The sequence below is a fragment of the Oncorhynchus masou genome, chromosome 11 (assembly GCF_036934945.1).
Source record: "Oncorhynchus masou masou isolate Uvic2021 chromosome 11, UVic_Omas_1.1, whole genome shotgun sequence".
NCBI classification, from domain to species: domain Eukaryota; kingdom Metazoa; phylum Chordata; class Actinopteri; order Salmoniformes; family Salmonidae; genus Oncorhynchus; species Oncorhynchus masou.
The window spans coordinates 6750220-6774219 of NC_088222.1; the positions used below are offsets into that span (position 1 = coordinate 6750220).

General features: G+C 47.8%; 1 pseudogene; it reads right to left on the bottom strand.

Annotated features, from left to right (window-relative positions):
• The window catches only part of LOC135548943 (netrin receptor DCC-like), a 322470-nt pseudogene that overhangs the window by 10081 nt on the left and 288389 nt on the right, over nt 1-24000 (bottom strand).

Genomic DNA, 24000 nt, shown 5'->3' on the forward strand with positions numbered 1-24000 from the left:
AGAAGGGAGGGAAGGAGAGAGGGAGGGAAGGAGAGGGAGGGAAGGAGAGAGGGAGGGAAGGAGAGAGGGAGGTAAGGAGAAGGGAGGTAAGGAGAGAGGGAGGGAAGGAGAGAGGGAGGGAAGGAGAGAGGGAGGGAAGGAGAGAGGGAGGGAAGGAGAGAGGGAGGTAAGGAGAGAGGGAGGTAAGGAGAGAGGGAGGGAAGGAGAGAGGGAGGGAAGGAGAAAAGGAGGTAAGGAGAGAGGGAGGTAAGGAGAGAGGGAGGGAAGGAGAGAGGGAGGGAAGGAGAGAGGGAGGGAAGGAGAGAGGGAGGGAAGGAGAAAAGAGGGAAGGAGAGAGGGAGGTAAGGAGAGAGGGAAGGAGAGGGAGAGGGAGAGAGGGAGGGAAGGAGAGGGAGGGAGAGGGGAGGGAAGGAGAGAGGGAGAGAGAGGGAGGGAAGGAGAGGGAGGGAAGGAGAGGGAGGGAAGGAGAGAGGGAGGGAAGGAGAGAGGGAGGGAAGGAGAAAGGAGAGGGAGGGAAGGAGAGAGGGAGGGAAGGAGAGAGGGAGGGAGAAGGGAGGGGGAGGAGAGGTAAGGAGAGAGGGGAGGGAAGGAGAGAGGGAGAGGGGGAGGGAAGGAGAGAGGGAAGGAGAGAGGGAGGGAAGGAGAGAGGGAGGTAAGGAGAGAGGGAGGGAAGGAGAAAGAGGAGGGAGGGAGGGGAGGGAAGGAGAGGGAGGGAGAGAGGGAGGGAGAGAGGGAGGGAAGGAGAGAGGGAGAGAGAGGGAGGGAAGGAGAGAGGGAGAGAGAGAGGGAGGGAAGGAGAGAGGGAGGGAAGGAGAGAGGGAGAGAAGGAGAAAAGGAGGTAAGGAGAGAGGGAGGGAAGGAGAAAAGGAGGTAAGGAGAGAGGGAGGGAAGGAGAGAGGGAGAGAAGGAGAAAAGGAGGGAAGGAGAGAGGATAAGAAAGAGGGAACAGTGTGGGGTTCTGTGTCTCTTCTCTCCGTCTCCAGGATTAATGGCCTGACCATCTAAATGAGCTACCTGGGCTGGGTATTATCTGCATAATTTAACTCTGCAAATTATAGCAGCACCTGCTCGGCGCACTCGCAACAGTGGGAGGGAAAGGTAGGTGGGGAAACTGGCTCCAGACTTAATAATAGGATCAACCCTCCCCTTGGCGCCGCTGTGATAGGCTGGATAGATCACATCATAGAGCAGGAGGAGAAAGAAAACAACAAGTGTGAATATAAAATCAAATCGAAAGTGTATTGGTCGGCGTACACAGATGTGCATCTGCAGGGAAATGCTTGTGTGTTGAACACCAACATTACATTAGCAATAAAAACTATTAAAACACATTTTTATAATCCAGAAAAATAAACATAATAAGAATGATATATATATATATACATAATGCTGTGTTTTGTATGTAGACATTATTAGAGTGACCAGTGTTCAATGACTATGTACATAGGGCAGCTGTCTCTAAGGTGCAGGGTAGAGTACCATGCACTAGCCAGTAGTAACAGTCTCTAAGGTGCAGGGTAGAGTACCGGGTGGTAGCTGGGTAGTAACAGTGACTAAGGTGCATGGTAGAGTACCGGGTGGTAGCTGGGTAGTAACAGTGACTAAGGTGCAGGGTAGAGTACAGGGTGGTAGCCAGTAGTAACAGTCTCTAAGGTGCAGGGTAGAGTACCAGGTGGTAGCCAGTAGTAACAGTCTCTAAGGTGCAGGGTAGGTACCGGGTGGTAGCTGGTAGTCACAGTCTCTAAGGTGCAGGGTAGAGTCCAGTAGTAACAGTCTTTCAAGGTGCAGGGTAAAATGCCTTTCTTAGCCAGTAAACCTCTAATGCAGGGTAGAGTAATCAATAACAATGCAGGGTAACAAAAACACATTAAAAAGGTGCAGGGTAGAACATGGTAGCCAGTAAGTAATCATCTCTAAGGTGCAGGGTCAGTTGGTACCATAATAGTCTATAAGGTGCAGGGTAGAGTACCAGGTGGTAGCCAGTAGTAACAGTCTCTAAGGTGCAGGGTAGAGTACCGGGTAGCCAGTAGTAACAGTCTCTAAGGTGCAGGGTAATACCAGGTGGTAGCTATAACAGTCTCTAAGGTGCAGGGTAATACCATGCAGTAGCCAGTATAACAGTCTCTAAGGTGCAGGGTAGAGTACCGGGTGGTAGCCAGTAGTAACAGTCTCTAAGGTGTAGGGTAGAGTACCAGGTGGTAGCCAGTAGTAACAGTCTCTAAGGTGCAGGGTAGAGTACCAGGTGGTAGCCGGTAGTAACAGTCTCTAAGGTGCAGGGTAGAGTACCGGGTGGTAGCTGGGTAGTAACAGTGACTAAGGTGCATGGTAGAGTACCGGGTGGTAGCCGGGTAGTAACAGTGACTAAGGCTAGTGATGGCTGTTTAACAGTGATGGTCTGGAGATAGAAGCTGTTTTTCACTCTCTCGGTCACAGCTTTGATGGACCTGTGTGATCTCCGCCTTCTAGATGGTAGCGGGGTATATGGTAGCTGGTAGCTCGAGTGGCTGAGGGAGGTCCTTGACGATCTTTCAAGTTTTAAGTAAAATGCCTTTCTTGCTCTAAACCCAATAACGCAGTAATCAATAACAATGCAGAACAAAAACACATTAAAAAGAAGAAGAACATGAGAAAGTAAGTAATCATACTATATACAGGGTCAGTTAGTACCATAATATATATACAGGGTCAGTTAGTACCATACTATATACAGGGTCAGTTAATACCATACTATATACAGGGTCAGTTAATACCATACTATATACAGGGTCAGTTAATACCATACTATATACAGGGTCAGTTAGTACCATATTACATACAGGGTCAGTTAATACCATACTATATACAGGGTCAGTTAATACCATACTATATACAGGGTCAGTTAATACCATATACAGGGTCAGTTAATACCATACTATATACAGGGTCAGTTAATACCATACTATATACAGGGTCAGTTAATACCATACTATATACAGGGTCAGTTAGTACCATACTATATACAGGGTCAGTTAATACCATACTATATACAGGGTCAGTTAATACCATACTATATACAGGGTCATTTAATACCATACTATATACAGGGTCAGTTAGTACCATAATATATATACAGGGTCAGTTAGTACCATACTATATACAGGGTCAGTTAATACCATACTATATACTGGGTCAGTTCAGTACCATACTATATACAGGGTCAGTTAATACCTTACTATATACAGGGTCAGTTAATACCATACTATATACAGGGTCAGTTAATACCATACTATATACAGGGTCAGTTCAGTACCATACTATATACAGGGTCAGTTAGTACCATACTATATACAGGGTCAGTTAGTACCATACTATATACAGGGTCAGTTAATACCATACTATATACAGGGTCAGTTAATACCATACTATATACAGGGTCAGTTAATACCATACTATATACAGGGTCAGTTAATACCATACTATATACAGGGTCAGTTAATACCATACTATATACAGGGTCAGTTAATACCATACTATATACAGGGTCAGTTAATACCATACTATATACAGGGTCAGTTAATACCATACTATATACAGGGTCAGTTAATACCATACTATATACAGGGTCAGTTAATACCATACTATATACAGGGTCAGTTAATACCATACTATATACAGGGTCAGATAGTACCATACTATATACAGGGTCAGTTAATACCATACTATATACAGGGTCAGTTAATACCATACTATATCCAGGGTCAGTTAATACCATACATTATACAGGGTCAGTTAATACCATACTATATACAGGGTCAGTTAATACCATACTATATACAGGGTCAGTTAATACCATACTATATCCAGGGTCAGTAGTTATATACAGGGTCAGTTAATACCATACTATATACAGGGTCAGTTAATACCATACTATATACAGGGTCAGTTAATACCATACTATATACAGGGTCAGTTAATACCATACTATATACAGGGTCAGTTAATACCATACTATATCCAGGGTCAGTTAATACCATACATTATACAGGGTCAGTTAATACCATACTATATACAGGGTCAGTTAATACCATACTATATACAGGGTCAGTTAATACCATACTATATCCAGGGTCAGTAGTTATATACAGGGTCAGTTAATACCATACTATATACAGGGTCAGTTAATACCATACTATATACAGGGTCAGTTAATACCATACTATATACAGGGTCAGTTAATACCATACTATATACAGGGTCAGTTAATACCATACTATATACAGGGTCAGTTAATACCATATTATATACAGGGTCATTTAATACCATACCAGATACAGGGTCAGTTAATACCATACTATATACAGGGTCAGTTAATACCATACTATATACAGGGTCAGTTAATACCATACTATATACAGGGTCAGTTAATACCATACTATATACAGGGTCAGTTCAATACCATACTATATACAGGGTCAGTTAATACCATACTATATACAGGGTCAGTTAATACCATACTATATACAGGGTCAGTTAATACCATACTATATACAGGGTCAGTTAATACCATACTATATACAGGGTCAGTTAATACCATACTATATACAGGGTCAGTTAATACCATACTATATACAGGGTCAGTTAATACCATACTATATACAGGGTCAGTTAATACCATACTATATACAGGGTCAGTTAATACCATACTATATACAGGGTCAGTTAATACCATACTATATACAGGGTCAGTTAATACCATACTATATACAGGGTCAGTTAATTCCATACTATATACAGGGTCAGTTAATACCATACTATATACAGGGTCAGTTAATACCATACTATATACAGGGTCAGTTAATACCATACTATATACAGGGTCAGTTAATACCATACTATATACAGGGTCAGTTAATACCATACTATATACAGGGTCAGTTAATACCATACTATATACAGGGTCAGTTAATACCATACTATATACAGGGTCAGTTAATACCATACTATATACAGGGTCAGTTAATACCATACTATTATACAGGGTCAGTTAATACCATAATATATACAGGGTCAGTTAATACCATACTATATACAGGGTCAGTTAATACCATACTATATACAGGGTCAGTTAATACCATACTATATACAGGGTCAGTTAATACCATACTATATACAGGGTCAGTTAATACCATACTATATACAGGGTCAGTTAGTACCATACTATATACAGGGTCAGTTAATACCATACTATATACAGGGTCAGTATACAGGGTCAGTTAATACCATACTATATACAGGGTCAGTTAATACCATACTATATACAGGGTCAGTTAATACCATACTATATACAGGGTCAGTTAATACCATACTATATACAGGGTCAGTTAGTACCATACTATATACAGGGTCAGTTAATACCATACTATATACAGGGTCAGTATACAGGGTCAGTTAATACCATACTATAACCATGAGTTGTTAATCATGAAACAAACCACTCCGCATTTCTTTTTCCCAGCGAGTTATTTTATCTTTTACCTTGCGAAGGACAGAGAACCCCGCTGGCTGAATGGACAGGGACAATATATCCAGAGAGAGCCATGATTCCGTAAAACAGAGTATGTTACAGTCCCTGATGTCTCTGGAAGGAAATCTTCGCCATTGAGCGAAGATTATTGACTACTTTATTGCCTGAGTCTGACTAGGGCCCTGCTCCTTCTACCTCTTCTCCAGCATTGGCACCCAGGATGAAAAGAGCTTCTTTGGGAAGTTCAAACAAAGGATCCATGTCAAGGAAGATACATTTCTGCTCAAATTTCTGGTGAGTGAAAACCGAATACAGCAAGACACACCTACAGTGCTCAGTGAGGCAGTAGCTGATAGATTGGGAGTAAGGACCGTGACTGAACTGGACTGGAGAGATATGGTTGGCTTCACCACAGATTACAGTCAGCCAGTCAATTCTAGTCGACCTGAGAAACAAACCACCTTATCGGAAGTGGATCTAAAACACAAAACATATATTTAACCTGTATTGTAACGGTTAGGTCTATACTATAACCACAACATTTAACCATTTATTAACAGAGTGTACTGTAGTTGGAGTAATGGTGTAATCATGCATTATGAGGCTACTGATAATCTACATGTGAACAACTCATTAACAGCACCTGAGCCACTGGTCAGTCATGAGCAACGCATTGGAGACCCATGCTGTAAACTAGCGTTTTCATTTCTGCTTCAGTCTTAATTAACACTATGATCGTTACCTAGCATTTCACACAATGGCCCTCTGTCTCTCTGCTGAGCAGCGTGGGAGGTGAACGGCGAGCTGCGTCTTTCCCACAATGTTCTCTGTTTCTCTCCGGCCCAGGCTTAGTTACACTCTCAGCGCATACTGTTTGGCTCTCAGTGAACAGAGAGTAACACTAAGGACCCCTGTGAGCCCAGTAACACAGAGTAACACCAATGACCCCCGTGAGCCCAGTAACACAGAGTTACACCAAGGACCCCAGAAACACAGAGTAACACCAATGACCCCAGAGAGCCCAGTAACACAGAGTAACACCAAGGACCCCAGAGAGCCCAGTAACGCAGAGTAACACCAAGGACAACAGTGAGCCCTGTAACACAGAGTTACACCAAGGACCCCGGAGAGCCCAGTAACACAGATTAACACTAAGGACCCCAGCGAGCCCTGTAACATAGAGTAACACCAAGGACCCCAGCGAGCCCTGTAACACAGAGTAACACCAATGACCCCTGTGAGCCCAGTAACACAGATTAACACCAAGGACCCCAGAGAGCCCAGTAACACAGAGTTACACTAAGGACCCCAGAGAGCCCAGTAACACAGAGTTACACTAAGGACCCCAGAGAGCCCTGTAACACTAAGGACCCCAGAGAGCCCTGTAACACAGAGTAACACTAAGGACCCCAGAGAGCCCTGTAACACTAAGGACCCCAGAGAGCCCTGTAACACAGAGTAACACTAAGGACCCCAGAGAGCCCTGTAACACAGAGTAACACTAAGGACCCCAGAGAGCCCTGTAACACAGAGTAACACTAAGGACCCCAGAGAGCCTAGTAACACTAAGGACCCCAGAGAGCACAGTATGTGATGTGGTGATGTGGTGGTGTGTGTGTGGTGATGGTGATTTTTCTTTTTTCTTTATTTAACTAGGCAAGTCAGTTAAGAACAAATTCTTATTTTCAATGACGGCCTAGGAACAGTGGGTTAACTGTCTGTTCAGGGGCAGAACTTGCAACCTTCTGGTTACTAGCCCAATGCTCTAACCACTAGGCTACCCTGCCGCCCCGGTGATGTGGTGGTGTGGTGGTGTGGTGGGGTGGTGGTGTGGTGGGGTGGTGAGGTGGTGTGGTGATGTGGTGGTGGTGATGTGGTGGTGGTGGTGTGGGGGTGGTGGTGTGGTGGTGGTGGTGTGGGGGTGGTGGTGTGGTGATGTGGTGTGGGGATGTGGTGGTGGTGTGGTGGTGGTGTGGTGGTGTGGGGTGGTGGTGTGGGGGTGGTGGTGTGGGGGTGGTGGTGTGGTGGTGGTGGTGGTGTGGTGGTGGTGGTGGTGGTGGTGTGGGGGTGGTGGTGTGGTGGTGGTGGTGTGGGGGTGGTGGTGTGGTGATGTGGTGTGGTGGTGGTGTGGGGATGTGGTGGTGGTGTGTGGGTGGTGGTGGTGGTGTGGTGGTGTGGTGGTGTGGGGGTGGTGGTGTGGTGGTGGTGGTGTGGTGGTGGTGGTGGTGGTGTGGTGGTGTGGTGGTGTGGGGGTGGTGGTGGTGGTGGTGGTGGTGGTGTGGGGTGGTGGTGGTGTGGTGGTGTAGGGGTGGTAGTGTAGGGGTGGTGGTGTAGGGGTGGTGGTGTGGGGGTTGTGGTGTGGTGGTGGTGGTGTTGGGGTGGTGGTGTAGGGGTGGTGGTGTGGTGGTGGTGGTGTGGTGGTGGTGGTGTGGGGGTTGTGGTGTAGGGGTGGTGGTGGTGTGGTGGTGGTGTAGGGGTTGTGGTGTGGTGGTGGTGGTGTAGGGGTTGTGGTGTGGTGGTGGTGGTGGTGTAGGGGTGGTGGTGGTGGTGGTGTGGTGATGTGGTGGTGGTGTGGTGGTGTGGTGGTGGTGGTGGTGTGGTGGTGTGGTGGTGGTGTGGTGGTGGTGGTGTGGGGTGGTGGTGGTGGTGTGGTGGTGGTGGTGTGGTGGTGGTGTGGGGGTGGTGGTGTGGTGGTGGTGTGGTGGTGGTGGTGTGGGGGTGGTGGTGGTGTGGTGGTGTGGGGTGGTGTTGTGGTGGTGGTGTGGGGGTGGTGGGTGGTGGTGGTGTGGTGGTGGTGTGGGGGTGGTGGTGTGGGGGTGGTGGTGTGGGGTGGTGGTGTGGTGGTGGTGTGGGGGGTGGTGGTGTGGTGGTGGTGTGGGGGTGGTGGTGTGGGGGTGGTGGTGTGGGGGTGGTGGTGTGGGGGTGGTGGTGTGGGGGTGGTGGTGGTGGGGGTGGTGGTGTGGTGGTGGTGTGGGGGTGGTGGTGTGGGGGTGGTGGTGGGGTGGGGTGGTGGTGTGGGGGGGGTGGTGGTGTGGGGGGTGGTGGTGTGGTGGTGGTGTGGGGGTGGTGGTGTGGGGGTGGTGGTGTGGGGGTGGTGGTGTGGGGGTGGTGGTGTGGTGGTGGTGGTGGGGGTGGTGGTGTGGGGGTGGTGGTGTGGGGGTGGTGGTGTGGGGTGGTGGTGTGGGGGTGGTGGTGTGGGGGTGGTGTGGGGTGGTGGTGTGGTGGTGGTGGGGGGGGTGGTGGGGTGGTGGTGGTGTGGTGGTGGTGTGGTGGTGGTGTAGGGGTGGTGGTGGGTGGTGGTGGTGTGGGGGTGGTGGTGGGTGGTGGTGGTGTGGGGGTGGTGGTGTAGGGGTGGTGGTGGGGTGGTGGTGGTGGTGGTGGTGGTGTAGGGGTGGTGGTGGGGGTGGTGGTGTGGGGGTGGTGTGGGGGGGTGGTGGTGTGGTGGGTGGTGGTGTAGGGGTGGTGGTGTGGGGTGGTGGTGTAGGGGTGGTGGTGGTGGTGGTGGTGGTGGTAGGGGTGGTGGTGTAGGGGTGGTGGTGTGGTGGTGGTGGTGGGTGGTGGTGGTGTGGTGGTGGTGTAGGGGTGGTGGTGTAGGGGTGGTGGTGTGGTGGTGGTGGTGTGGGGTGGTGGTGTGGGGTGGTGTGGTGGTGGTGGTGGTGGTGTGGGGTGGTGGTGTGGGGGTGGTGGTGTGGTGGTGGTGTGGGGGTGGTGGTGTGGTGGTGGTGTGGGGGTGGTGGTGGTGGTGGTGTGGTGGTGGTGTGGGGGTGGTGGTGGTGGTGGTGTGGGGTGGTGGTGTGGGGTGGTGGTGTGGGGGTGGTGGTGTGGGGGTGGTGGTGTGGGGGTGGTGGTGTGGGGGTGGTGGTGGTGGTGGTGGTGTAGGGGTGGTGGTGTGGGGGTGGTGGTGTGGTGGTGGTGGTGTGGGGGTGGTGGTGTGGGGTGGTGGTGGTGGTGGTGTGGTGGTGTAGGGGTGGTGGTGTGGGGTGGTGGTGGTGTAGGGGTGGTGGTGTGGGGGTGGTGGTGGTGGTGTGTAGGGGTGGTGGTGTGGGGGTGGTGGTGTGGTGGTGGTGGTGTAGGGGTGGTGGTGTGGGGTGGTGGTGTGGGGTGGTGGTGTGGGGGTGGTGGTGGTGGGGTGGTGGTGGTGTGGGGTGGTGGTGTGGGGTGGTGGTGTAGGGGTGGTGGTGTGGGGTGGTGGTGGTGGGGGTGGTGGTGGTGGTGGTGGTGGTGGGGGGGGTGGTGTGGGGGTGGTGGTGTGGGGTGGTGGTGGGGGTGGTGGTGGTGGTGGTGGTGGGGTGGTGGTGTGGGGGTGGTGGTGTGGGGGTGGTGGTGTAGGGGTGGTGGTGTGGGGTGGTGGTGTGGGGTGGTGGTGTAGGGGTGGTGGTGTGGGGTGGTGGTGTGGGGGTGGTGGTGTGGGGGTGGTGGTGTGGGGTGGTGGTGTAGGGGGTGGTGGTGTGGGGGTGGTGGTGTGGGGTGGTGGTGGGGGTGGTGGTGTGGGGGTGGTGGTGGGGGGTGGTGGTGGGTGGTGGTGGTGTGGGGGTGGTGGTGTGGGGTGGTGGTGTGGGGTGGTGGTGTGGGGTGGTGGTGTGGGGTGGTGGTGTGGGGGTGGTGGTGTGGGGTGGTGGTGATGTGGTGGTGTGGGGGTGGTGTAGGGGTGGTGGTGATGTGGTGGTGGTGTAGGGGTGGTGGTGTAGGGGTGGTGGTGTAGGGGTGGTGGTGATGTGGTGGTGGTGTGGGGTGGTGGTGTGGGGTGGTGGTGTGGGGGTGGTGGTGTGGGGGGTGGGGGGTGGTGTAGGGGTGGTGGTGTAGGGGTGGTGGTGTGGGGGTGGGTGGTGTAGGGGTGGTGGTGTAGGGGTGGTGGTGTGGGGTGGTGGTGTAGGGGTGGTGGTGTGGGGTGGTGGTGGGGTGGTGGTGTAGGGGTGGTGGTGTAGGGGTGGTGGTGTGGGGTGGTGGTGTAGGGGTGGTGGTGTAGGGGTGGTGGTGTGGGGGTGGTGGTGTGGGGGTGGTGGTGTGGGGTGGTGGTGTGGGGGTGGTGGTGTAGGGGTGGTGGTGTAGGGGTGGTGGTGTAGGGGTGGTGGTGTGGTGGTGGTGGTGTAGGGGTGGTGGTGTAGGGGTGGTGGTGTGGTGGTGGTGTGGGGTGGTGGTGTGGGGGTGGTGGTGTGGGGGTGGTGGTGTGGGGTGGTGGTGTGGGGTGGTGGTGTAGGGTGGGGGTGGTGGTGTAGGGGTGGTGGTGTAGGGGTGGTGGTGTAGGGGTGGTGGTGTAGGGGTGGTGGTGTAGGGGTGGTGGTGTAGGGGTGGTGGTGTGGGGGTGGTGGTGTAGGGGTGGTGGTGTGGTGGTGGTGTAGGGGTGGTGGTGTAGGGGTGGTGGTGTAGGGGTGGTGGTGTAGGGGTGGTGGTGTAGGGGTGGTGGTGTGGGGTGGTGGTGTGGGGTGGTGGTGTAGGGGTGGTGGTGTGGTGGTGGTGTAGGGGTGGTGGTGTAGGGGTGGTGGTGTAGGGGTGGTGGTGTGGTGGTGGTGTGTGGGGTGGTGGTGTAGGGGGTGGTGGTGTAGGGGTGGTGGTGTGGGGTGGTGTGTGGTGGTGTGGGGGTGGTGGTGTGGGGTGGTGGTGTGGGGGTGGTGGTGTTGGGGTGGTGGTGTAGGGGTGGTGGTGTAGGGGTGGTGGTGTGGGGTGGTGGTGTAGGGGTGGTGGTGTAGGGGTGGTGGTGTGGGGGTGGTGGTGTAGGGGGTGGTGGTGTGGTGGTGGTGTAGGGGTGGTGGTGTAGGGGTGGTGGTGTAGGGGTGGTGGTGTGGTGGTGGTGTAGGGGTGGTGGTGTAGGGGTGGTGGTGTAGGGGTGGTGGTGGGGTGGTGGTGTAGGGGTGGTGGTGTAGGGGTGGTGGTGTAGGGGTGGTGGTGGGTGGTGGTGTAGGGGTGGTGGTGTAGGGGTGGTGGTGTAGGGGTGGTGGTGTAGGGGTGGTGTAGGGGTGGTGGTGATGTGGTGGTGGTGTAGGGGTGGTGGTGTAGGGGTGGTGGTGTAGGGGTGGTGGTGTAGGGGTCTGGGTGGTGGGGTGGTGGTGTAGGGGTGGTGGTGTGGGGGTGGTGGTGTGGGGTGGTGGTGTAGGGGTGGTGGTGTGGGGGGGGTGGTGTGGGGTGGTGGTGTGGGGGTGGTGGTGTAGGGGTGGTGGTGTAGGGGTGGTGGTGTGGGGGTGGTGGTGTGGGGTGGTGGTGTGGGGTGGTGGTGTCAGGGGTCTGGTGGTGTGAGTGGTGTGTGGTGTGGTGGTGTAGTGTGGTGGTGTGTGGTGTGGGGTGTGTGTGTATGGTTTATAATCTGAAAAAGTGGTGGTACCTATATGGCCGCTGGTCCCCCCCATTACAGCACATCTCCTTGAATAGAAATGTCTGTTGTAGTCAATGGTATCTCAGGCACAAGGTGTATGGGTGGTGGATCTGGGGTCACGTCGTGGTGTCTGGGTGTTCAGCTGCTAACTATGCTGGCTAAGCAGTTCTGATTGCCGGCTGCTGTAAGACCGGTGGTGTACTCGTGGTGCTGGTGGTGGTGCCTAGGGGTCCTGTTGTGGGGCCATAGGCCTGGTGTAATTGGGGTGGTGTTTTATCAAGGGGACAAGCTTGTGGTGTAGTCACAGTAACTCACAGAACTACGGAAACATATACCAAAAGGTTACTTCATGTGAGCCCATGAAAGATATAGTGTCAAATGTTGTGTTCAATAAAACCATCAATAAAGTGTTGACAACATGTGAGCACCAACCACTCAGTTAGCAGATGTACCAGGCTAACTGTCACTCAGTTAGCAGATGTACCAGGCTAACTGTCACGACTCTCCACTCAGTGTTCTGACTGTCACTACTCTCCACTCAGTGTTCTGACTGTCACTACTCTCCACTCAGTGTTCTGACTGTCACTACACTCCACTCAGTGTGACTGTCACTACACTCCACTCAGTGTTCTGACTGTCACGACTGGTGTTCTGACTGTCACTACTCTCCACTCAGTGTTCTGACTGTGGTGTTCTAACTACACTACTAACCACTCAGTTAGCAGATGTACCAGGCTAACTGTCACGGGGTGGTGTGTTCTGACTGTCACTACTCTCCACTCAGTGTTCTGACTGGTGTTCTGACTGTCACTACTCTCCACTCAGTGTTCTGACTGTCACTACACTCCACTCAGTGTTCTGGTGGTCTCCACTCAGTGTTCTGACTGGTGTCTCCACTCAGTGTTGGACTGTCACGGTCTCCACTGGTGTTCTAACTACACTACTAACCACTCAGTTAGCAGATGTACCAGGCTAACTGTCACGACTCTCCACTCAGTGTTCTGACTGGTGTTCTGACTGTCACTACTCTCCACTCAGTGTTCTGACTATCACGACTCTCCACTCAGTGTTCTGACTGTCACTACTCTCCACTCAGTGTTCTGACTATCACGACTCTCCACTCAGTGTTCTGACTGTCACTACTCTCCACTCAGTGTTCTAACTGTCACGACTCTCCACTCAGTGTTCTAACTGTCACTACTCTCCACTCAGTGTTCTAACTGTCACTACTCTCCACTCAGTGTTCTGACTGTCACTACACTCCACTCAGTGTTCTGACTGTCACGACTCTCCACTCAGTGTTCTGACTGTCACTACTCTCCACTCAGTGTTCTGACTGTCACGACTCTCCACTCAGTGTTCTAACTACACTACTAACCACTCAGTTAGCAGATGTACCAGGCTAACTGTCACGACTCTCCACTCAGTGTTCTGACTGTCACTACTGAACGTGTGTTCTGACTGTCACTACTCTCCACTCAGTGTTCTGACTGTCACTACACTCCACTCAGTGTTCTGACTGTCACTACACTCCACTCAGTGTTCTGACTGTCACGACTCTCCACTCAGTGTTCTGACTGTCACTACTCTCCACTCAGTGTTCTGACTGTCACGACTCTCCACTCAGTGTTCTAACTACACTACTGGTCAGTTAGCAGATGTGGTCACGACTCTCCACTCAGTGTTCTGACTGTCACTACTCTCCACTCAGTGTTCTGACTGTCACTACTCTCCACTCAGTGTTCTGACTGTCACTACTCTCCACTCAGTGTTCTGACTGTCACTACACTCCACTCAGTGTTCTGACTGTCACGACTCTCCACTCAGTGTTCTGACTGTCACTACTCTCCACTCAGTGTTCTGACTGTCACGACTCTCCACTCAGTGTTCTAACTACACTACTAACCACTCAGTTAGCAGATGTACCAGGCTAACTGTCACGACTCTCCACTCAGTGTTCTGACTGTCACTACTCTCCACTCAGTGTTCTGACTGTCACTACTCTCCACTGTGTTCTGACTATCACGACTCTCCACTCAGTGTTCTGACTGTCACTACTCTCCACTCAGTGTTCTGACTATCACGACTCTCCACTCAGTGTTCTGACTGTCACTACTCTCCACTCAGTGTTCTAACTGTCACGACTCTCCACTCAGTGTTCTAACTGTCACTACTCTCCACTCAGTGTTCTAACTGTCACTACTCTCCACTCAGTGTTCTGACTGTCACTACACTCCACTCAGTGTTCTGACTGTCACGACTCTCCACTCAGTGTTCTGACTGTCACGACTCTCCACTCAGTGTTCTGACTGTCACGACTCTCCACTCAGTGTTCTAACTACACTACTAACCACTCAGTTAGCAGATGTACCAGGCTAACTGTCACGACTCTCCACTCAGTGTTCTGACTGTCACTACTCTCCACTCAGTGTTCTGACTGTCACTACTCTCCACTCAGTGTTCTGACTGTCACTACACTCCACTCAGTGTTCTGACTGTCACTACACTCCACTCAGTGTTCTGACTGTCACGACTCTCCACTCAGTGTTCTGACTGTCACTACTCTCCACTCAGTGTTCTGACTGTCACGACTCTCCACTCAGTGTTCTAACTACACTACTAACCACTCAGTTAGCAGATGTACCAGGCTAACTGTCACGACTCTCCACTCAGTGTTCTGACTGTCACTACTCTCCACTCAGTGTTCTGACTGTCACTACTCTCCACTCAGTGTTCTGACTGTCACTACTCTCCACTCAGTGTTCTGACTGTCACTACACTCCACTCAGTGTTCTGACTGTCACGACTCTCCACTCAGTGTTCTGACTGTCACTACTCTCCACTCAGTGTTCTGACTGTCACGACTCTCCACTCAGTGTTCTAACTACACTACTAACCACTCAGTTAGCAGATGTACCAGGCTAACTGTCACGACTCTCCACTCAGTGTTCTGACTGTCACTACTCTCCACTCAGTGTTCTGACTGTCACTACTCTCCACTCAGTGTTCTGACTATCACGACTCTCCACTCAGTGTTCTGACTGTCACTACTCTCCACTCAGTGTTCTGACTATCACGACTCTCCACTCAGTGTTCTGACTGTCACTACTCTCCACTCAGTGTTCTAACTGTCACGACTCTCCACTCAGTGTTCTAACTGTCACTACTCTCCACTCAGTGTTCTAACTGTCACTACTCTCCACTCAGTGTTCTAACTGTCACGACTCTCCACTCAGTGTTCTAACTGTCACTACTCTCCACTCAGTGTTCTGACTGTAACGACTCTCCACTCAGTGTTCTGACTCACTACTCTCCACTCAGTGTTCTGACTATCACGACTCTCCACTCAGTGTTCTGACTGTCACTACTCTCCACTCAGTGTTCTGACTATCACGACTCTCCACTCAGTGTTCTGACTGTCACTACTCTCCACTCAGTGTTCTAACTGTCACGACTCTCCACTCAGTGTTCTAACTGTCACTACTGAGTGTTCTAACTGTCACTACTCTCCACTCAGTGTTCTAACTGTCACGACTCTCCACTCAGTGTTCTAACTGTCACTACTCTCCACTCAGTGTTCTAACTGTCACTACTCTCCACTCAGTGTTCTTACTGTCACTACTCTCCACTCAGTGTTCTGACTGTCACTACTCTCCACTCAGTGTTCTAACTACCACTGCTCTCCACTCAGTGTTCTAACTGTCAGTACTCTCCACTCAGTGTTCTAACTGTCACTACTCTCCACTCAGTGTTCTAACTGTCACGACTCTCCCTCAGTGTTCTAAATGTCACGACTCTCCACTCAGTGTTCTAACTGTTATTACTCTCCACTCAGTGCACTGTACACTGCTATCACAATGTGAAACCTACTGTAACCCCACTGTACACTGCTATCACAATGTGTAACCTACTGTAATACCACTGTACACTGCTATCACAATGTGAAACCTACTGTAACCCCACTGTACACTGCTAACACAATGTAAAACCTACTGTAGGCACTGTACACTGCTATCACATTGTGTAACCTACTATAACCCCACTGTACACTGCTATCACAATGTGTAACCTACTGTAACCCCACTGTACACTGCTATCACAATGTGTAACCTACTGTATGCACTGTACGCTGCTATCACAATGTGTAAACAACTGTAACCCAACTATACACTGCTATCACAATGTGTAACCTACTGTAACTCCACTGTACACTGCTATCACAATGTGTAACCTACTGAATGCACTGTACACTGCTATCACAATGTGTAACCTACTGTATGCACTGTACACTGCTATCACAATGTGTAACCTACTGTAACCCCACTGTACACTGCTATCACAATGTGTAACCTACTGTATGCACTGTACGCTGCTATCACAATGTGTAACCAACTGTAACCCAACTATACACTGCTATCACAATGTGTAACCTCAGTGTGTACACTGCTATCACAATGTGTAACCTACTGTATGCACTGTACACTGCTATCACAATGTGTTACATACTGTAACCCCACTGTACACTGCTATCACAATGTAAAACCTACTGAAATCCCACTGTACACTGCTATCACAATGTGTAACCTACTGTATGCACTGTACACTGCTATCACAATGTGAAACCAACTGTAACCCCACTGTACACTGCAATCACAATGTGTAACCTACTGTATGCACTGTACACTGCTATAACAATGTGTAACCTACTGTAGGCACTGTACACTACTATCACAATGTGTAACCTACTGTAACCCCACTGTACACTGCTATCACAATGTGTAACCTACTGTATGCACTGTACACTGCTGTCACAATGTGTAACCTACTGTAACCCCACTGTACACTGCTATCACAGTGTGTAACCTACTGTAACCCCAATGTACACTGCAATCACAATGTGAAATCTACTGTAATCCCACTGTACACTGCTATCACAATGTGTAACCAACTGTAACCCCACTGCACACTGCAATCACAATGTGTAACCTACTGTAAAAACAATGTACACTGCTATCACAATGTGAAACCAACTGTATGCACTGTACACTGCTATCACAATGTGTAACCTACTGTAACCCCACTGTACACTGCTATCACAATGTGAAACCTACTGTAATCCCACTGTACACTGCTATCACAATGTGTAACCTACTGTAACCCCACTGTACACTGATATCACAATGTGTAAGCTACTGTATGTACTGTACACTGCTATCACAATGTGTAACCTACTGTAACCCCACTGTACACTGCTATCACAATATGTAACCTACTGTATGCACTGTACACTACTATCACAATGTATGCACTGTACTCTACTATCACAATTTGAAATCTACTGTAACCCCACTGTACACTGCTATCACAATGTGTAACCTACTGTATGCACTGTACACTGCTATCACAATGTGTAACCTACTGTAATCCCACTGTACACTGCTATCACACTGTGAAACCTACTGTATGCACTGTACACTGCTATCACAATGTGTAACCTACTGTAACCCCACTGTACACTGCTATCACAATGTGTAACCTACTGTAACCCCACTGTACACTGCTATCACAATGTAAAACCTACTGTATGCACTGTACGCTGCTATCACAATGTGTAACCTACTGTAACCCCACTGTACACTGCTATCACAATGTGTAACCTACTGTATGCACTGTACACTGCTATCACAATGTGAAACCAACTGTAACCCCACTGTACACTGCAATCACAATGTGTAACCTACTGTATGCACTGTACACTGCTATCACAATGTGTAACCTACTGTATGCACTGTACACTACTATCACAATGTGTAACCTACTGTAACCCCACTGTACACTGCTATCACAATGTGTAACCTACTGTATGCACTGTACACTGCTGTCACAATGTGTAACCTACTGTAACCCCACTGTACACTGCTATCACAATGTGTAACCTACTGTAACCCCAATGTACACTGCTATCACATTGTGTAACCTACTGTATGCACTGTATACTGCTATCACAATGTGAAACCTACTGTAACCCCACTGTACACTGCAATCACAATGTGAAACCTACTGTAATCCCACTGTACACTGCTATCACATTGTGTAACCTACTGTATGCACTGTATACTGCTATCACAATGTGTAACCAACTGTAACCCCACTGTACACTGCAATCACAATGTGTAACCTACTGTAAAAACAATGTACACTGCTATCACAATGTGAAACCAACTGTATGCACTGTACACTGCTATCACAATGTGTAACCTACTGTAACCCCACTGTACACTGCTATCACAATGTGAAACCTACTGTAATCCCACTGTACACTGCTATCACAATGTGTAACCTACTGTAACCCCACTGTACACTGATATCACAATGTGTAAGCTACTGTATGTACTGTACACTGCTATCACAATGTGTAACCTACTGTAACCCCACTGTACACTGCTATCACACTGTGAAACCTACTGTATGCACTGTACACTGCTATCACAATGTGTAACCTACTGTAACCCCACTGTACACTGCTATCACAATGTGTAACCTACTGTAACCCCACTGTACACTGCTATCACAATGTAAAACCTACTGCATTGTACGCTCTATCACAATGTGTAACCTACTGTAACCCCACTGTACACTGCTATCACAATGTGTAACCTACTGTATGCACTGTACACTGCTATCACAATGTGTAACCTACTGTCAGCACTGTACACTGCTATCACAATGTGTAACCTACTGTCAGCACTGTACACTGCTATCACAATGTGTAACCTACTGTATGCACTGTACACTGCTATCACAATGTGTAACCTACGGTCAGCACTGTACACTGTTATCACAATGTGTAACCTACTGTATGCACTGTACACTGCTATTACAATGTGTAACCTACTGTATGCACTGTACACTGCTATCACAATGTGTAACCTACTGTATGCACTATACACTGCTATCACAATGTGTAACCTACTGTATGCACTGTACACTGCTATCACAATGTGTAACCTACTGTATGCACTATACACTGCTATCACAATGTGTAACCTACTGTAACCCCACTGTACACTGCTATCACAATGTGAAACCTACTGTATGCACTGTACACTGCTATCACAATGTGTAACCTACTGTATGCACTATACACTGCTATCACAATGTAACCTACTGCACTGCTATCACAATGTGAAACCTACTGTATGCACTGTACACTGCTATCACAATGTGTAACCTACTGTAACCGCACTGTACACTGCTATCACAATGTAAAACCTACTGAAATAACACTGTACACTGCTATCACAATGTGTAACCTACTGTAACCCCACTGTACACTGCTATCACAATGTGAAACCTACTGTATGCACTGTACACTACTATCACAATGTGTAACCTACTGTAACCCACTGTACACTGCTATCACAACGTGTAACCTACTGTATGCACTGTACACTGCTATCACAATGTGTAACCTACTGTATGCACTGTACTCTACTATCACAATGTGTAACCTACTGTAACCCCACTGTACACTGCTATCACAACGTGTAACCTACTGTATGCACTGTACACTGCTATCACAATGTGTAACCTACTGTCATCCCACTGTACACTACTATCACAATGTGAAACCTACTGTATGCACTGTACACTGCTATCACAATGTGTAACCTACTGTATGCACTGTACACTGCTATCACAATGTGAAACCTACTGTATGCACTCTACACTGCTATCACAATGTGAAACCAACTGTATGCACTGTACACTGCTATCACAATGTGTAACCTACTGTAACCCCACTGTACACTGCTATCACAATGTGAAACCTACTGTAATCCCACTGTACACTGCTATCACAATGTGTAACCTACTGTAACCCCACTGTACACTGATATCACAATGTGTAAGCTACTGTATGTACTGTACACTGCTATCACAATGTGTAACCTACTGTAACCCCACTGTACACTGCTATCACAATATGTAACCTACTGTATGCACTGTACACTACTATCACAATGTGAAACCTACTGTATGCACTGTACTCTACTATCACAATTTGAAATCTACTGTAACCCCACTGTACACTGCTATCACAATGTGTAACCTACTGTATGCACTGTACACTGCTATCACAATGTGTAACCTACTGTAACCCCACTGTACACTGCTATCACAATGTGAAACCTACTGTATGCACTGTACACTGCTATCACAATGTGTAACCTACTGTAACCGCACTGTACACTGCTATCACAATGTAAAACCTACTGAAATAACACTGTACACTGCTATCACAATGTGTAACCTACTGTAACCCCACTGTACACTGCTATCACAATGTGAAACCTACTGTATGCACTGTACACTACTATCACAATGTGTAACCTACTGTAACCCCACTGTACACTGCTATCACAACGTGTAACCTACTGTATGCACTGTACACTGCTATCACAATGTGTAACCTACTGTATGCACTGTACTCTACTATCACAATGTGTAACCTACTGTAACCCCACTGTACACTGCTATCACAACGTGTAACCTACTGTATGCACTGTACACTGCTATCACAATGTGTAACCTACTGTCATCCCACTGTACACTACTATCACAATGTGAAACCAACTGTATGCACTGTACACTGCTATCACAATGTGTAACCTACTGTAACCCCACTGTACACTGCTATCACAATGTGAAACCTACTGTAATCCCACTGTACACTGCTATCACAATGTGTAACCTACTGTAACCCCACTGTACACTGATATCACAATGTGTAAGCTACTGTATGTACTGTACACTGCTATCACAATGTGTAACCTACTGTAACCCCACTGTACACTGCTATCACAATATGTAACCTACTGTATGCACTGTACACTACTATCACAATGTGAAACCTACTGTATGCACTGTACTCTACTATCACAATTTGAAATCTACTGTAACCCCACTGTACACTGCTATCACAATGTGTAACCTACTGTATGCACTGTACACTGCTATCACAATGTGTAACCTACTGTAATCCCACTGTACACTGCTATCACACTGTGAAACCTACTGTATGCACTGTACACTGCTATCACAATGTGTAACCTACTGTAACCCCACTGTACACTGCTATCACAATGTGTAACCTACTGTAACCCCACTATACACTGCTATCACAATGTAAAACCTACTGTATGCATTGTACGCTGATATCACAATGTGTAACCTACTGTAACCCCACTGTACACTGCTATCACAATGTGTAACCTACTGTATGCACTGTACACTGCTATCACAATGTGTAACCTACTGTCAGCACTGTACACTGCTATCACAATGTGTAACCTACTGTCAGCACTGTACACTGCTATCACAATGTGTAACCTGCTGTATGCACTGTACACTGCTATCACAATGTGTAACCTACGGTCAGCACTGTACACTGTTATCACAATGTGTAACCTACTGTATGCACTGTACACTGCTATCACAATGTGTAACCTACTGTATGCACTATACACTGCTATTACAATGTGTAACCTACTGTATGCACTGTACACTGCTATCACAATGTGTAACCTACTGTATGCACTATACACTGCTATCACAATGTGTAACCTACTGTAACCCCACTGTACACTGCTATCACAATGTGAAACCTACTGTATGCACTGTACACTGCTATCACAATGTGTAACCTACTGTAACCGCACTGTACACTGCTATCACAATGTAAAACCTACTGAAATAACACTGTACACTGCTATCACAATGTGTAACCTACTGTAACCCCACTGTACACTGCTATCACAATGTGAAACCTACTGTATGCACTGTACACTACTATCACAATGTGTAACCTACTGTAACCCCACTGTACACTGCTATCACAACGTGTAACCTACTGTATGCACTGTACACTGCTATCACAATGTGTAACCTACTGTATGCACTGTACTCTACTATCACAATGTGTAACCTACTGTAACCCCACTGTACACTGCTATCACAACGTGTAACCTACTGTATGCACTGTACACTGCTATCACAATGTGTAACCTACTGTCATCCCACTGTACACTACTATCACAATGTGAAACCTACTGTATGCACTGTACACTGCTATCACAATGTGTAACCTACTGTATGCACTGTACACTGCTATCACAATGTGAAACCTACTGTATGCACTCTACACTGCTATCACAATGTGTAACCTAATGTATGCACTATACACTACTATCACAATGTGTAACCTACTGTAACCCCACTGTACACTGCTATCACAATGTGTAACCTACTGTATGCACTGTACTCTACTATCACAATGTGAAACCTACTGTATGCACTGTACTCTACAATCACAATGTGAAACCTACTGTAACACCACTGTACACTGCTATCACAATGTGTAACCTACTGTATGCACTGTACACTACTATCACAATGTGTAACCTACTGTATGCACTGTACACTGCTATCACAATGTGAAACCTACTGTATGCACTCTACACTGCTATCACAATGTGTAACCTAATGTATGCACTGTACACTACTATCACAATGTGTAACCTACTGTAACCCCACTGTACACTGCCATCACAATGTGTAACCTACTGTATGCACTGTACACTGCTATCACGATGTGTAACCTACTGTAACCCCACTGTACACTGCTATCACAATGTGTAACCTACTGTATGCACTGTACACTGTTATCACAATGTGTAACCTACTGTAACCACACTGTACACTGCTAACACAATGTGTAACCTACTGTATGCACTGTACACTACTATCACAATGTGTAACCTACTGTAACCCCACTGTACACTGCTATCACAACGTGTCACCTACTGTATGCACTGTACACTACTATCACAATGTGTAACCTACTGTATGCACTGTACTGTACTATATATACCCATGGTGCCTTGTCAGCATCATAATGGCTAGATATCTGTAGGCCTTTTCCCAGTAGTGCACAGCATTTCCATCGACCAAAGTAATTTAAACTGCTTTGTTTCACAGTACAGCACTTTGCAAAATCAATCAATATAAATTCCAGCCACATAGCTAGCTACAGCGCCTACAGAAAGAATGAATACCTCTTGACTTATTACACATTTTGTTGTGTTAAAGCCTGAATTCAAAATGGATTTAATTTTTTTTCTCTCTCACCCATCAAGATACAATACCCCAAAATGGCAAACTGAAAACATATTTTTTTTGTGTGTGGAAAGTCATTGAAAGCAAAATACAGAAATATCAAATTCATGTTAGTATTAAGACCCCTGAGTCAATACATGTTAGATTACAGCTGTGTGAGTTTTTCTGACTAAGTAAGCATTTCACTGTTGATTTAAGTCTCTGAGAGCTTTGCACACCTAGATTGTTTAATTAATTTATCTGTTATTTTACCAGGTAAGTTGACTTAGAACACATTATCATTTACAGCAACAACCTGGGGAATAGTTACAGGGGATGAATGAGCCAATTGTAAACTGGGGATTATTAGGTGACTGTGAAGGTTTGAGGGACAGCTTGGGAATTCAGCCAGAACACCAGGGTTAACACCACTACTCTTATGGTAAGTGCCATGGGATCTTTAATGCCCTCAGAGAGTCAGGACACCAGGGTTAACACCACTCCTCTTACGATAAGTGCCATGGGATCTTTAATGCCCTCAGAGAGTCAAGACATCCGTTTAACGTCCCATCCGAAAGACGGAACCCTACACAGGGCAGTGTCCCCAATCACTGCCCTGGGGAATAGGGATATGCTTTTAGACCAGAGGGAAGAGTGCCTCCTACTGCCCTCTAACACCACTTCCAGCAGCATCTGGTCTCCCATCCAGGAACTAACCAGGACCAACCCTGCTTAGCTTCAGAAGCCAGCCAGCAGTGGTATGCAGGGTGGTATGCTGCTGGCACAAATATTGTAGAATATTTCCACATGGTTATTTTTGATTATGATTATAAAACGCTTTAGGCTCTGTCAAGTTGGTTGTTAATCATTGCTAGACAGCCATCTTCAAGTCTTGACATAGATTTTCAAACTGATTTAAGTCAAAACTGTAACTAGGACACTCAGGAACATTCCATGTTGTCTTGGTGAGCAAATCCAGGTAGGCAGTGAAGGGAAGTGAACTAGACAACACCTGAAGCAGCCTGAAGCAGGTAGG